The 12,296-nt window shown below is 42.0% G+C and overlaps 1 protein-coding gene across 1 annotated transcript in view; it reads right to left on the reverse strand.

Moving 5' to 3' along the window:
• LOC135201671 (cold shock domain-containing protein CG9705-like) overlaps positions 1 to 7,567 on the reverse strand; it is a 154,455-nt gene extending 146,888 nt beyond the window's left edge. The window contains exon 1 of the mRNA XM_064230789.1: positions 7,513 to 7,567. The gene's annotated coding sequence lies outside the window, so the exon portion shown is untranslated. The remainder of the gene's footprint in view (positions 1 to 7,512) is intronic.
• Between the last annotated feature and the right edge of the window lie 4,729 nt (positions 7,568 to 12,296).

Consider the following 12,296-nt stretch of genomic DNA (forward strand, 5'->3'; position numbering starts at 1 on the left):
GAAGATTGAAGAGGTCTGAGGTGGAGCCTTCCCAGAGAAACAAACTTCTCCAGTGAGGAAATGGTCCCCAGCAAACTCATCCATTCCCTCACCGAGCATGTTTCCTTCCCCAGAAAGGTCGCCACTTTCTCAAGCATTGAAGTTGTCGCCCCTGGGTGGGACGGAAAAGCCCGAAAAGCCACTGAGTCCATCTGAATCCCCAGATAGACTAAAGATTGAGACGGCGTCAAATGCGACTTTTCGAGGTTTACCAGAAGCCCCAGGGACTTTGCTAACGTCATGGTCGTGTGCAGGTCCTCCAGACACCGTTCGCGCGATGAGGCTCGAATAAGCCAGTCGTCTAGGTAGAGAGAGATCCGATATTCTCCCAAATGAAGCAGCCTTGCCACGTTCTTCATTAGAATGGTGAAAAACCATCGGCGCTGTGGTCAGACCGAAGCAAAGTGCCCTGAATTGAATACCTTCCCCTTCTGGACAAATCGCAGGTATTTCCTTGATTGGGGATGGATGGGGACGTGAAAATACGCGTCTTGGAGGTCCAGTGAGACCATCCAATCCCCCGGTCTCAAGCTGACAGCACCGATTGAGTCGTCTCCATCTTGAATTTCTTCTTTCTCACAAAGAGATTTAGACTGCTGACATCGAGGACGGGTCGCCACCCCCCCGAATGTTTCGGCACCAGGAACAGGCGTTGTAAAACCCTGGTGATTCCAGGTCTAAGACCTGTTCTACCGCTTGCTTCTCGATCATTTGTTCCAGCAGATCGAAAAAGCACGTTTCTGCTTCTCTCCTCGATAAGAGGGAGACAAATCCTTTGGTGTTGAGGATAGCGGGGGCGACTTCAAGCACGGTATCCTGTACCCTTTCCTCACGACATCCAGCGACCAAGGTCGGCATCTCTCTCTTCCCAGGCTCTCGCGAATCGAAGAAGCCTGGCTCCTACCGGCGTCTGAAGGACTTCCGACTCACTTCTACTCTTTGACGGAGCAGGGGTTTTTTTCCTCTGGAAGAGCCTCTTCCTCGGGAGGCTGCTTTCGAGGAAGTCCAGTCCAGCACGAAAGGGCTTCGATTTCTTGGCAAACGAAGCTCCAGAAGATGAAGCAGCTGCTGGCCTTCTAGAAGACTGAGCCAGAAGATCTTGCGTTGCCTTTTTCCTGAAGGCTTGAAGCTATGTCCTTAACCATAGCCTGGGGAAAGAGATGGTCTGAGAAAGGAGCGAAGAGCAAGTCCGCCTTTTGCGTTGGAGAGACGGATTTGGCCGTGAAGTTACAAAAGAGCGCTCTCTTTCTTAAGAATCCCCGAGCTAAAGTGCGTAGCCAACTCCTCAGAACCATCCCTGACGGCCTTGTCCATACAAGAAAGTACGCTGGACAGCTCCCCCAGACTAATAGTATCAGAGCTCTTGACCTTGCATCTAAAACTCCAAGACACCAGTCAAGAAAGTTGAAGACCTCTAGAGTCCTGAAAGAGGCCTTTTTAGGTGAAAGTCGAACTCGTTATGGGTCCACGTTGACTTTTGATGAAGACAGAAGGGCTCTTCTGGAGGCGTCTACGATGCTCCCAAAGTCACCTTGAGCAGAGGCTGGTAGTTTAACTCCTATGTCCTCTCCTGTCTCGTACCACATGCCTCCTTTACGCAGAGTCTTGAAGGCGGTAAAGCTAAGAGGACTTTCCTGACGCTTTCCTCTTCTCCATCCATCATTGACTTTCCGGAACGCTTGCTTCGTGGAAAGCGACTTCTTCATTTTAATGAACCCGATGCCTTCGTTGCCTTAAAGAAGAAAATTGAGAAGGAGAGTACGATGGGGGCTTCCGGTTGAAAAGTTTCTCCGAACTCCGACTGTAGCAGACGCATCAAAACTTTATAGTCCGATGAGACCGTAGTTGTTTGTTGTTCTTTCCTCTGCTTCTACTAAATCGTCGCTAACTCCTTCCTCAGAAACTGGAGAAGTAGGAGGAAACTCTGAAGAAAACTGACGACCATGAAGGGTTCCTTCATCCACCTGAACTTGCATCGGTGAGGGACTGGTGTCTACCAGCGCGCGCTTGGCGTCCGAATCCACACGTTTGGCGCCGACAGGTGCGCGCTCGACTTCTACCAACACACGTTTGGCGTCCACTGGCGCGCAACGAGCGTCCACTAGTGCACGCTTGGCTTCCACTGGTGCGCGCGAGCGTCCGTCAGCGAGCGGCTGCCGCTCACTGGTGCACGTACCACAACAGGTGCGCGTCTGGCGGCACCCTGAAGCGCGCTCCGCTTGCACAGAAGCGCGCTCAGCGTCGATCACTCGCTTGTGAACATGCGAAGACTTGCGAGCGGGAGATATATCATCTGAGAGCGAGAAGCGCAACTTCTCACCTGCCTCTAGAGAGCTGCTGGGGGAGCAGAACGAACTCTAGAGGGAGACTCGAACGAAGAGAGAGGCGAGCGAGGAGAAAGAGCGGGTCTTGACTTCTTCACAGGAAGCTTCTCATCCTTCCTACGACGCGGAAGAGCCTCTCTAGCAGCAAGAGCGTCTTGAAGTTGCTGCTGCAGTGACTGAATCATTCTCTTGTTAGGCGAATCTTCCTGCTCTGGGGAGGGACTGATCCTGTGAGCAGGAGAGCGGCGAGGGGACGCCCCCCTCCTCCTCCCAGGTACGGCCTCTTCCCGAGCTCTGGAGCGACCGTATCGCTCACACGAGCTAACTGAATCCAAGTCCGAAGACTCTCTACGCCTTTTCTGCGGCGGAAAAAGCAGCGAAACGCACTGTCAGGCGAAGATCGCAAAAGCGGCGAACTAGGACGTGAAGCGTCAACATTACGCGCCGTCCTTTTCAGCGGACGTGAAGCACCTTGAGAGCTCCACCCTTTACGTGGGGATGAAGCCTCCGATGACGAAAAAACACTCCTTGAGGAGGCTTGCACGCGCACGCTCCCTGGCAGTCTGGGGATTTTCATCAGTAACTGCCGAAGGCACGTCAGATCGGTGGGGGTTCCTTGTAACCCTCTTCGGCTTTCGACATGCTCCCTCCCCAGGTCCTGGGAGTCAAGCAGAGGTCCAGGCCTAGAGGCGAAACGAGGCCGATCTGACGCACCCTCCACTACACAAGGGGTACACTGCACTTTTGCACGTCACTTTTGCTCTCAAGAGCCAACACTTTTGATTCTAGATTACGAATCGACTCCAATATTAAGGATAAGTATTACTCTCTACAGACACTGTTTCAGGGCCCGGAGGCAAAACTACAGGGTAGGAGCAGCATTAACAGAAGGAGGGTTAACAGGAGAAACATTAATATCTTGAACGCCTGAAACACTCCTGGAGGAAGACCTCCTTAACCTATCCTTTTCAAGTTTCCTAAGATAGGTCTCATACGCCTTCCACTCAGAATCTGTTAGTCTTTCGCACTCCTTGCAACGGCTTTCATACACACATTCATGCTCCCTGCAACTCTACATACCGTATGTGGGTCTACTGAAGCTTTCAGTAGCCTACCTCTACAATCAGTTCTAGAGCAGAACTAGCGCTAGCTGTACTAGACCCTGACATATTATTCCAAGAAAAATCCAAACCAAAATCAAATCAATCCACTAATAACGTGTGCCTAGCCACCGATCCAATCAATTAATCCAAAAAAAAGAACCAAAAGGGATACTCAAGTAGCAATAAGTTTCCAAATCCAGACGGAGGTGCTGTAAACAGATGTTCACAACACCGGCGACAGAAAAATTATGAATAGAAAATGGGAATGATTCCTGATACCCGCCTCCCAGCGGCGGGAATGGGTACTAACCACCTGACTCCCACTACGTGTGTCGTAAGTTTTAAATTCTGTCGGTGTCGGAAATTATCAGCTATATATATATCTGACAGGTAAGTTGCATGAACAAAAGGCTGTTTATAGCGTTTTTATAGGGGTTCCCAACATTCGCGGGTTCTAACTATTCAGGGGGGGTCTGGTACGCATCCCCCGCGAATACGGGGGGACCACTGTACTCACACCGTACTGAGCAAGATTAAAAAATGTATCTGTCATCATGACCTGTGCTGCATTGACACATTATCCCAGATTCCGGGGCCAACTGCAACTGAAGTTCCAGGCTACTTTTGAGTCTACGTCAAAACCTTAGTTATTGAGCACTCCCACTCTACCAAGGTCAGAGGAAGATCCCCCATCCACAGTCAGTTTCCTGTAACGTGACTGATTTATGTGCCTGGTGGTAGTCCGTCAAGGCTACTCTGATACAGAGTACATTTTCACTTATCAGATTGGAGTTCTTATGTGCCTCATCCAGTTCACTGCTCCTGATTCATCTGAAGATTAGTCAGTGTGAAGCAATATTCACACGCCCAATCACCAGTCCAATGTACATCACCATGCATGTAAACATGCAATTACAGAGATTTTTCCCTCTGTTCTGACAACCTCTCCACCAGATCATTGTCTACTGACCGAATGCATTTAATGGACAGAAACGTCCACTACACAGGCAGTCACGGCCAAAGGGTCATTCTGTATATGTGAGCTAATGACCTTTGGAGTCGTGTTACGTCCGAGGTGACACTCTCCACCCAAAAACTGAGAACTATTAGTTCGAAAGGGGATACTGGTCAACCTCCAGGCCTTGAGATATTAATTCTACCTATCGGTGATGCCTCTCCCCCACACGAACTTGGTAGCGATGATTGTGCTACGATAAACTTTATCAGTCACTTAATTACTGGAACCCATCCTTCTGTCCGGGAAATGCGGAACAGGTAGAACCTAGAGTTTGCATAACCTCCAGGATGTTCCAGTATTGGAATCCTAAGGCTCCTCGAAATGGAATCCTTAGGCTCCTCGAAGGGTGAAACCCCTGAGACAGCTATTACATGGTTTTTCCATCATACGAGTTCCTCTTTGAACAAGTGGTTTGTGCACCCACCTGCCAAACCGGTGGTCCGAGGTCCTACTCCCATCTCGGCCAACACAGAATCAGAGAACTTATTTCTGGTGATAGAGAATAATTTATCGATATAGTGCGGTTTGGATCCCACAATAAGCTGCAGGTCCCATTGCTAGGTGACCAATTGGTTCCTAGCCAACGTAAAAAATATCCAATCCTTCAGGCTAGCCCTCATCCATAGGAGAGCTATTAAACAGCTGTGTTTTTGTAAAAACTAAGATGCCAACCACAAAAAACTTGATTGACAACTAAGCAGCATACCTACTATGAGTTTCAGAGACAGTGCAAGCACGTTTTTTGGCAATATTTCTGTAACAAACACTCGTATCAGAACAAGATTTTGCTATAGTGTATTACACCCAGTGCCGTAATTTATAAGGGTATCATGAATCACTAATCGTAAAGAATAACAACACTTGTCCTTGTACCAAAAGACAAAAACTCCATTACCCAGAAATGGATACGAACACGCGTAAAAAGCTCCGCCTACCCTCTCCCCCCACCTCCACCGCCACCCCTGTCCTTCTTCCTTCCTTCACCTTCCTTTCTCTCTCTCTCTGTTGCCAATTGGTATGTGTTAACCCTCCAAACTGGGTATAAGACTTACACAAAACGTGGAAATTTGAGAAATTAGCCTATGTATGGAAAGCAATTTTATCATTATAGCATTACTATGACAACTAGAATCCATGGAAACAGTTTATGATAATGCATCGGCGTATGTGTGAAGCTCCACTAATATGGCAACGATGATTCTGCCATTCTTAGCATGCAAACATTAAAGGATATATTTATTTCTGGCATACAGTTATTAAAAAAATCAAAATACTAATATAGACTTAAATCAATGAAAAGTGCTAGCAAAAAAAAATATATATATATATAAACCACTAATTATCGTCTGCTCCGCGATGGTTTTCGGCAGCCAGATGTACGACAAGGTTAGAAACATTGGATTGTATCTACTTTAGAAATATCTGTAATTTTTTGGCATAATTTGGTTGCATAAAAGGGATAATAGACATGAATTAAATAAACATTTTGAAATAACAAAGTAAAGTTAAACTAAATAATGAGTAAAGTAAACAATTAAGGGAATAAAGCTTTGCACATCATAAATAGTGTCATCGTCTGCTGCTTGTAACTGTGTTTGTGGAGTGAGCGCTTATGGACCAGGAACAGCAACGTGGTTCAAGTGCAACGTGGAGTGAATTAAGACCAAAATGTGTATAATTACAATCAAATAAGCACTGTGGAGTTTCAGTTGTGATGGCAGTAAGGATAAAACCACAGATTACAAGGTAAAAATGAATTCAGTTCAAACCTTGACCCTGGGAATAACAAGTTTCATACTTTCACTAATATAGGCAACAAAATGTTGTTTTATTGTGCTAATTATAACTGCAATCTTGAGTAAGATCAATAAACATAGCCTAATATACGCTAACATTGTTCAAATGAGTGCTGGGAAGGCTGGGAAAGATGGAGGACAGTCCGTGATTAGACCGGCCAGCCATACGATAGCCGCCATATTGGATTTCAAAACTGCCTTGAAACCATATTTTTCGAAGAGCGTCACATGCTTATTTTAGTTCGTATGGGGCTTTCATATACACACTATGTTGACGAAACTTCAATCTTTTGAATGGTATGCTTAGAGTTGTAATTGTATTTTTGTTTCACCAATTAAATATCGAGTGAATAAGACTTTAGCTTACATTTATAGCTAGTTAGAGTACCTACTTATTTGTTTGTTTGGTAGATCTAGGGTACCTATCTGCGGCAGCCCAGACTATGGCAGTTGCGGTTTTTCTATGCAGTTTTAACTACTGAATAAGAATTTTAAGTCTTATATTTTTATTAGGACGACTGTAATTAACCCCCAGGGCCAGTACTAAACACAGCAAAACACATTGGACGCCCCAATCCCTGGTAGATGTCGTATCCGCAGTTACGTTTCTTGCAGGGTAATTCTAAAGAATAGTTCTGCACGAACTGCAAGGAACGTAAACCGCGGATACGACATCCACTAGGGATTGGGGCATCCAATGTATTTCGCCGTTTTTAGTACTGGCCCCTGGGGGTTAATTACAGTCGTCCGAATAATAGTTACTAGTATAAATTCTTGTTCAGTAAGTAACATATGAAAACGTCATTGTCATAGTCTAGGCCACAGCGGATAGCTTCTGTAAAAATACCGTTTGTTTTTTATGTTCATCCCCGGAGGGTGGTTACCCTAGTAGTCTTCAGTTTTACCCAACATAATAGGTTATCCCAATTGATAAAACTCCGGACGATTCACTTTTAGTACCTATCTACTGTTTGGCCCTGGGCCAGAGCTACCTACTAGGTTAGGTAATGTAGCGTTACTACGCTTAGTAATCCGACAATAAGGTTTAAAATACCCCAAAGTTGTAGTAGCCTACGCATAGCTACTAGGCTAGGTAGGTATAGGGCCTAGGTACCCTGTCTCCCTTGCCTCAGTATTCAGTTATTAGCACATGTCATTATAAGACTATTCTCAAACCACGGGCCGAAGTAATGAATTAAATACACTAAATGTTAACTCATGAAAAGCCTAACCCACGGTGCTGTGTCCCAGGTTAAACAAGTCAGTGCCCTTGACACCGCTGTCCCGCGGGTTGCCAAAGGCATTGGTGATACAGTAACCTACTATATTTTCCAAATACGGAATGTCTAAAACCGGTTTTCAAGCATGCAGTATTATCCCAGTAGGTATCTTACAAAAATAATGAGTGACTCCTACCTTGAGTTCCTTTCCCAAACGAGCACGTAATGCAATTCTCTTGGCTAAATCGTCGAATCTCGACCGACACACCATATTCGCTTACTACCTTAGTGGAGTGACTTAGGCGTTGCGGTTTTTTTAGATATAAACAAGTGTCCCGATTCCCTTACAATATTACATCAGAATTCAATATGAAATTGGGAATTTGGAAAGTACTTGATGATCTTTGTGACCACTTGTCTAATAAGATTGTTTGAATTAATATCTATTTCCATACTTTACCAGTGTTATCATAATTTATTGATCAGGTATTACTCAAAATAATTCATCAAACGAACAGCAATGCTCGATTCTTTAGAAAAAGCTTTTCATTTCCGTTCTTCCAGACACTAAACGTAGCCAGCTGACTGAAAGCTATTACAGTTTATAATCAATACAGAGCATATGGCACAGAATTCGAAACCTCTTCCGCTGGAATTGATTAACACAACTTCCATGGGGCATTTCGCCAAGTATCCATTGTGCCTTATAATCGAAGACTTTTATTTGATTATCATTATTATATTATTTATTTACGTTTTCCCCCATATCGTTAGTGTTTTATGAATACTAGTATGTAGTATTTTTATAAATAATTTACAGTTTTATTGAAATATTTCCAAACCCATAACAAACCCTACATAAATTATATTCGAACAAGTGGCATATCCCAAGTAAAGGCGAAACGAAAGCGTAGTATATGTGAGCATTATTATCTCATGTGCACCAGCTGTGTTATGATTGTCCGATAAGCCGTAATAATTCCTGGAATCGTTATTTTGATATCGTGTACTTGTAACAAGACCTTCTATGGTAAGCAATCCGATACATTCCAAGGTAACTGAGGTGACATATAGTTTTGGGGTAAGATAATAGTTTCTTTAATTAACAAAAACCTGGTAAAATTGAATTAACTGGAAAAAATATAGATATGCTCGGGTAATTACTAGCTGACAGGCGACTGTCTTCAGCGTCCACGTTCTGACCAGTAGTACATCGCAAGGAAAGTCAGGATACCTACAGTTTTCATTAGCTTTCGTTCACGAATTTCCCATTTGTTTTTTACGGGAAAGACATATCTCTAAAATTTACTCTAGAATATAAATACATTGCAAATTATATCATATAATATGAAAGTGCAAAACAAAACCATTGGATACTGACTTACGTAATGGATTTCACACCTTTGATTACTTTGATGTTGACATGGATCAAATGCTAGTTGCTGTTTACAAAGCTACTTTCTTTAAAAATAAGTCTTTATCAAGGTTAAAGTAGCATGTCAGCTCAAAGATTTTCTGGCTATGCTCCCGTTACAAGTAGTTCGTAGTTAGCCTTACACGACTGCATTACATTGCCACGAGGCTCTAAGATCCCAACACATCAGCATTTTTTTGCACATATGAAGCTTTAATGGCCTGTGCAATACGTATTGAGTTATGTGTGGTAATAAATAATTCTATTAACACAGCTTTTTTTCGTGAATGATTTGTGGATGAAAACCGATTGTTTTTCAAAAATACAGACTATGTCAAGAGAACAAGAATGACCACAGCCTGTGTTTTGAAATTTTCAGCGTCTTTTTACAATCTTTGAATGTTACGACAAACGTCGAATGAAATCAAGATTAGGTATGAATTTCTAAGAGAATTACTTGAATATCATGATCCTTCAAATTTTGATCTAGTATAGTGCAGCACGATCTTGGCAGCCATATCACCCAGTTTCCCTAGGAACCTGTGGCACCACTCACCCCGCTCTTTCTTCTGCCTTTCCCCTTCACAAGTCTGTCACCAATACTATAATTCTCTCTCTCTCTCTCTCTCTCTCTCTTCATCTCTCTCTCTCTATCCACTTGTTAACCACACTTTAAAAATATATATTACCACTCAATCTCCCAAAGAAAATATAATGAAATTAAGTAGTTATAAATAGGCCTATGCTTTAATGTAAGCAGATTTTGCTCTCTCTCGCTCTCGTCTCTCTCTCTTCTCTCTTCTCTCTCTCTCTCTCTCCACTTTTAAAACACAGTTGAGAAGATATTATTACTCAATCTCTCAAAGTAAGTATAATAAATTAAGTATCTCTATAAATAGGCCTATGTTTGTACATTCTCTCTCTCTCTCTCTCTCTCTCTCTCTCTCTCTCTCTCTCCTCCAAGTTTCTTTCCCCATCACCACATCTCTCTCTCTCTTTTAAGTTTCTTTCCTCATTTCTCTCTCTCTCTCTCTCTCTCTCTCTCTCTCCACTTTTGAAACATTTGAAAAAATATTATCACTCAATCTCTCAAAGTAAATATAATGAATTAAGTTATCTATCGATAGGCCTATACTTGCGCGCGTTCTCTCTCGTCAAATATTTCATTCTTTACTCTATTGTTCCTCATAATTTCCACAAGTGCTGCCAAATTTTAAAACATTTTCTCTCGTTTATTGAGCAATATATGTCCGAAGATTTAAAAAAAAAAAAACTGTATCCTGACTTTCCTTGCCAATTGTACACTCGACAAGAAAACTGAAGATACAGTTTTCATTAGCTTTCGTTCATCCAATTTCCCATTTGTTTTTTACTGAAAAGACATAATATCGCTAAATTTACTCTAGAATATGAAAATATACCGCACATTATATCATATAAGTTAAAACTGCAAAACAAAAGCGTTCAGATACTTAAAAACACGATATATGTCCGAAGTAATTGGAATTTTTCAGATGGATTTGTTCATAGAGATCTAGTAGATAGAATGTGAATTTCTGATTTTAGTACTATGTATCACGACGACAATATTTACTCGTTTTGCTTCATGAACAGGGATATATTACATCATCGTAAGTGGTGAATGCAATTATTTTAGTTTCTACAAACTTATGTTTGTATTCCAAAGCGATTAAAGTTAGCTGACGTCAATGGCACTCAATGTTGCGACGACTAGGTAGGTTGAACAAATCTTAGTTGCATCCGCAAGAGCGTTTTTCTATGATGCGAGGAGGAACCCTAGAACTTCGAGCGGGAAAGCGAAAGTCACTGGATACCTACTGGCTAACGTAACGGGTTTCAACACTTTGATTACTTTGACATTGATATGGATCGAATGCTAGTTGCTGTTTACAAAGCTACTGTCTTTCAACATAATCTTAATCAAGGTTAAAGTAGCATTTCAGCTCAAAGATTTTCTGGCTATATGCTCCCATTACAAAGCAGTTCGTAGTAGCCTACAGCCCTACACGACTGCATTTCTTTTCCGCGAGGCTGAAAGATCTCCCACGATACAAAACTTTAATTGCCTGTGCATTACATATTTAGTTATTTGTGGTAATAAATATTTTTACTTAAAACAGCTTTTTTCGTGAATGATTTGTGGATGAAACACGATTTTCAAAAGTGAAGACTATATCAAGAGAGCAAGAATGACCGCACCCTGTGTCTAAAATTTTCCACGTCTTTTACAATCTTTGAATGCTACGGCAACTGTCGGATGTAATCAAGATTAGGGTATGCATTTTCTTAGAGAATTAACTTGAATATTATGATCCTTCAATTTTATGTAACATAGTGCAGCACGATCTTGGCAGCCATATCATGTCGCGCAAGCATAGGCCTATCGATAGAGATACTAAATTCCTATATTTTCTTCCTTTCCTTTCCCCCCGTCACAAGTCCGTCACCAGTACTATAATTCTCTTCTCTCTCTCTCTCTCTCTCTCTCTCTCTCTCTCTCTCTCTCTCTCTCTCTCCACTTCTAAAACATACTTTAAATATATATATATTCCACTCAATCTCCCAACAAAATATAATGAAATTAAATAGTTATAAATAGCCTAAGGTTTCACATGAGCAGATTTTGACTCCTCTCTCTCTCTCTCTCTCTCTCTCTCTCTCTCTCTCTCTCTCTCTCCCCACTTTTAAAACACATTTGAAAAAATATTATCACTCTATCTCTCAAAGTAAATAAAATGAATAAGTATCTCTATAGATAGGCCTATGCTTGTGCGTGCTCTCTCTCTCTCTCTCTTCCTCTCTTCCAAATTTCTTTCCCCATCTCTCTCTCTCTCTCTCTCTCTCTCTCTCTCTCTCTCTCTCCACTTTTGAAACATTTGGAAAAATAATATTATCACTTAATCTCTCAAGTAAATATAATGAATTAATTATCTCTATCGATAGGCCTATGCTGCTGCGCTTTCTCCCTATCGTCATAATATTTTATTCTTTACTGTATTGTTCCTCACAATTTCCACAAGTAAAGCCTAAATTTTAAAACCCTTTCTTCCTCAATCGTTTAAGATCCGTTTTTAATTACGTATGAAATTTTACGGTCAGTTTAGTGTCAAACATTACATATAAATAAGGTTTCACAGTAGAATTTTAAAAAAGGATGATCGATATTCTACCCTGAACTGATGTTACCAAACCAACACTAACGAATAATATAGAGCCTGTTTCTACATTCAAGTATAAATGATTATAGGACCTCAACAGAATCTTTATGGTTTAAAGTTGATGGAAATCTAGAAAGCAACAAATGCTATGATTTTGAAGCTCCGCCCCCTTTCAAGAGTTGCCAGGTGCGGCATTATTGAAC

Source organism: Macrobrachium nipponense, chromosome 28 (genome assembly GCF_015104395.2).
Source record: "Macrobrachium nipponense isolate FS-2020 chromosome 28, ASM1510439v2, whole genome shotgun sequence".
Lineage (NCBI taxonomy): Eukaryota > Metazoa > Arthropoda > Malacostraca > Decapoda > Palaemonidae > Macrobrachium > Macrobrachium nipponense.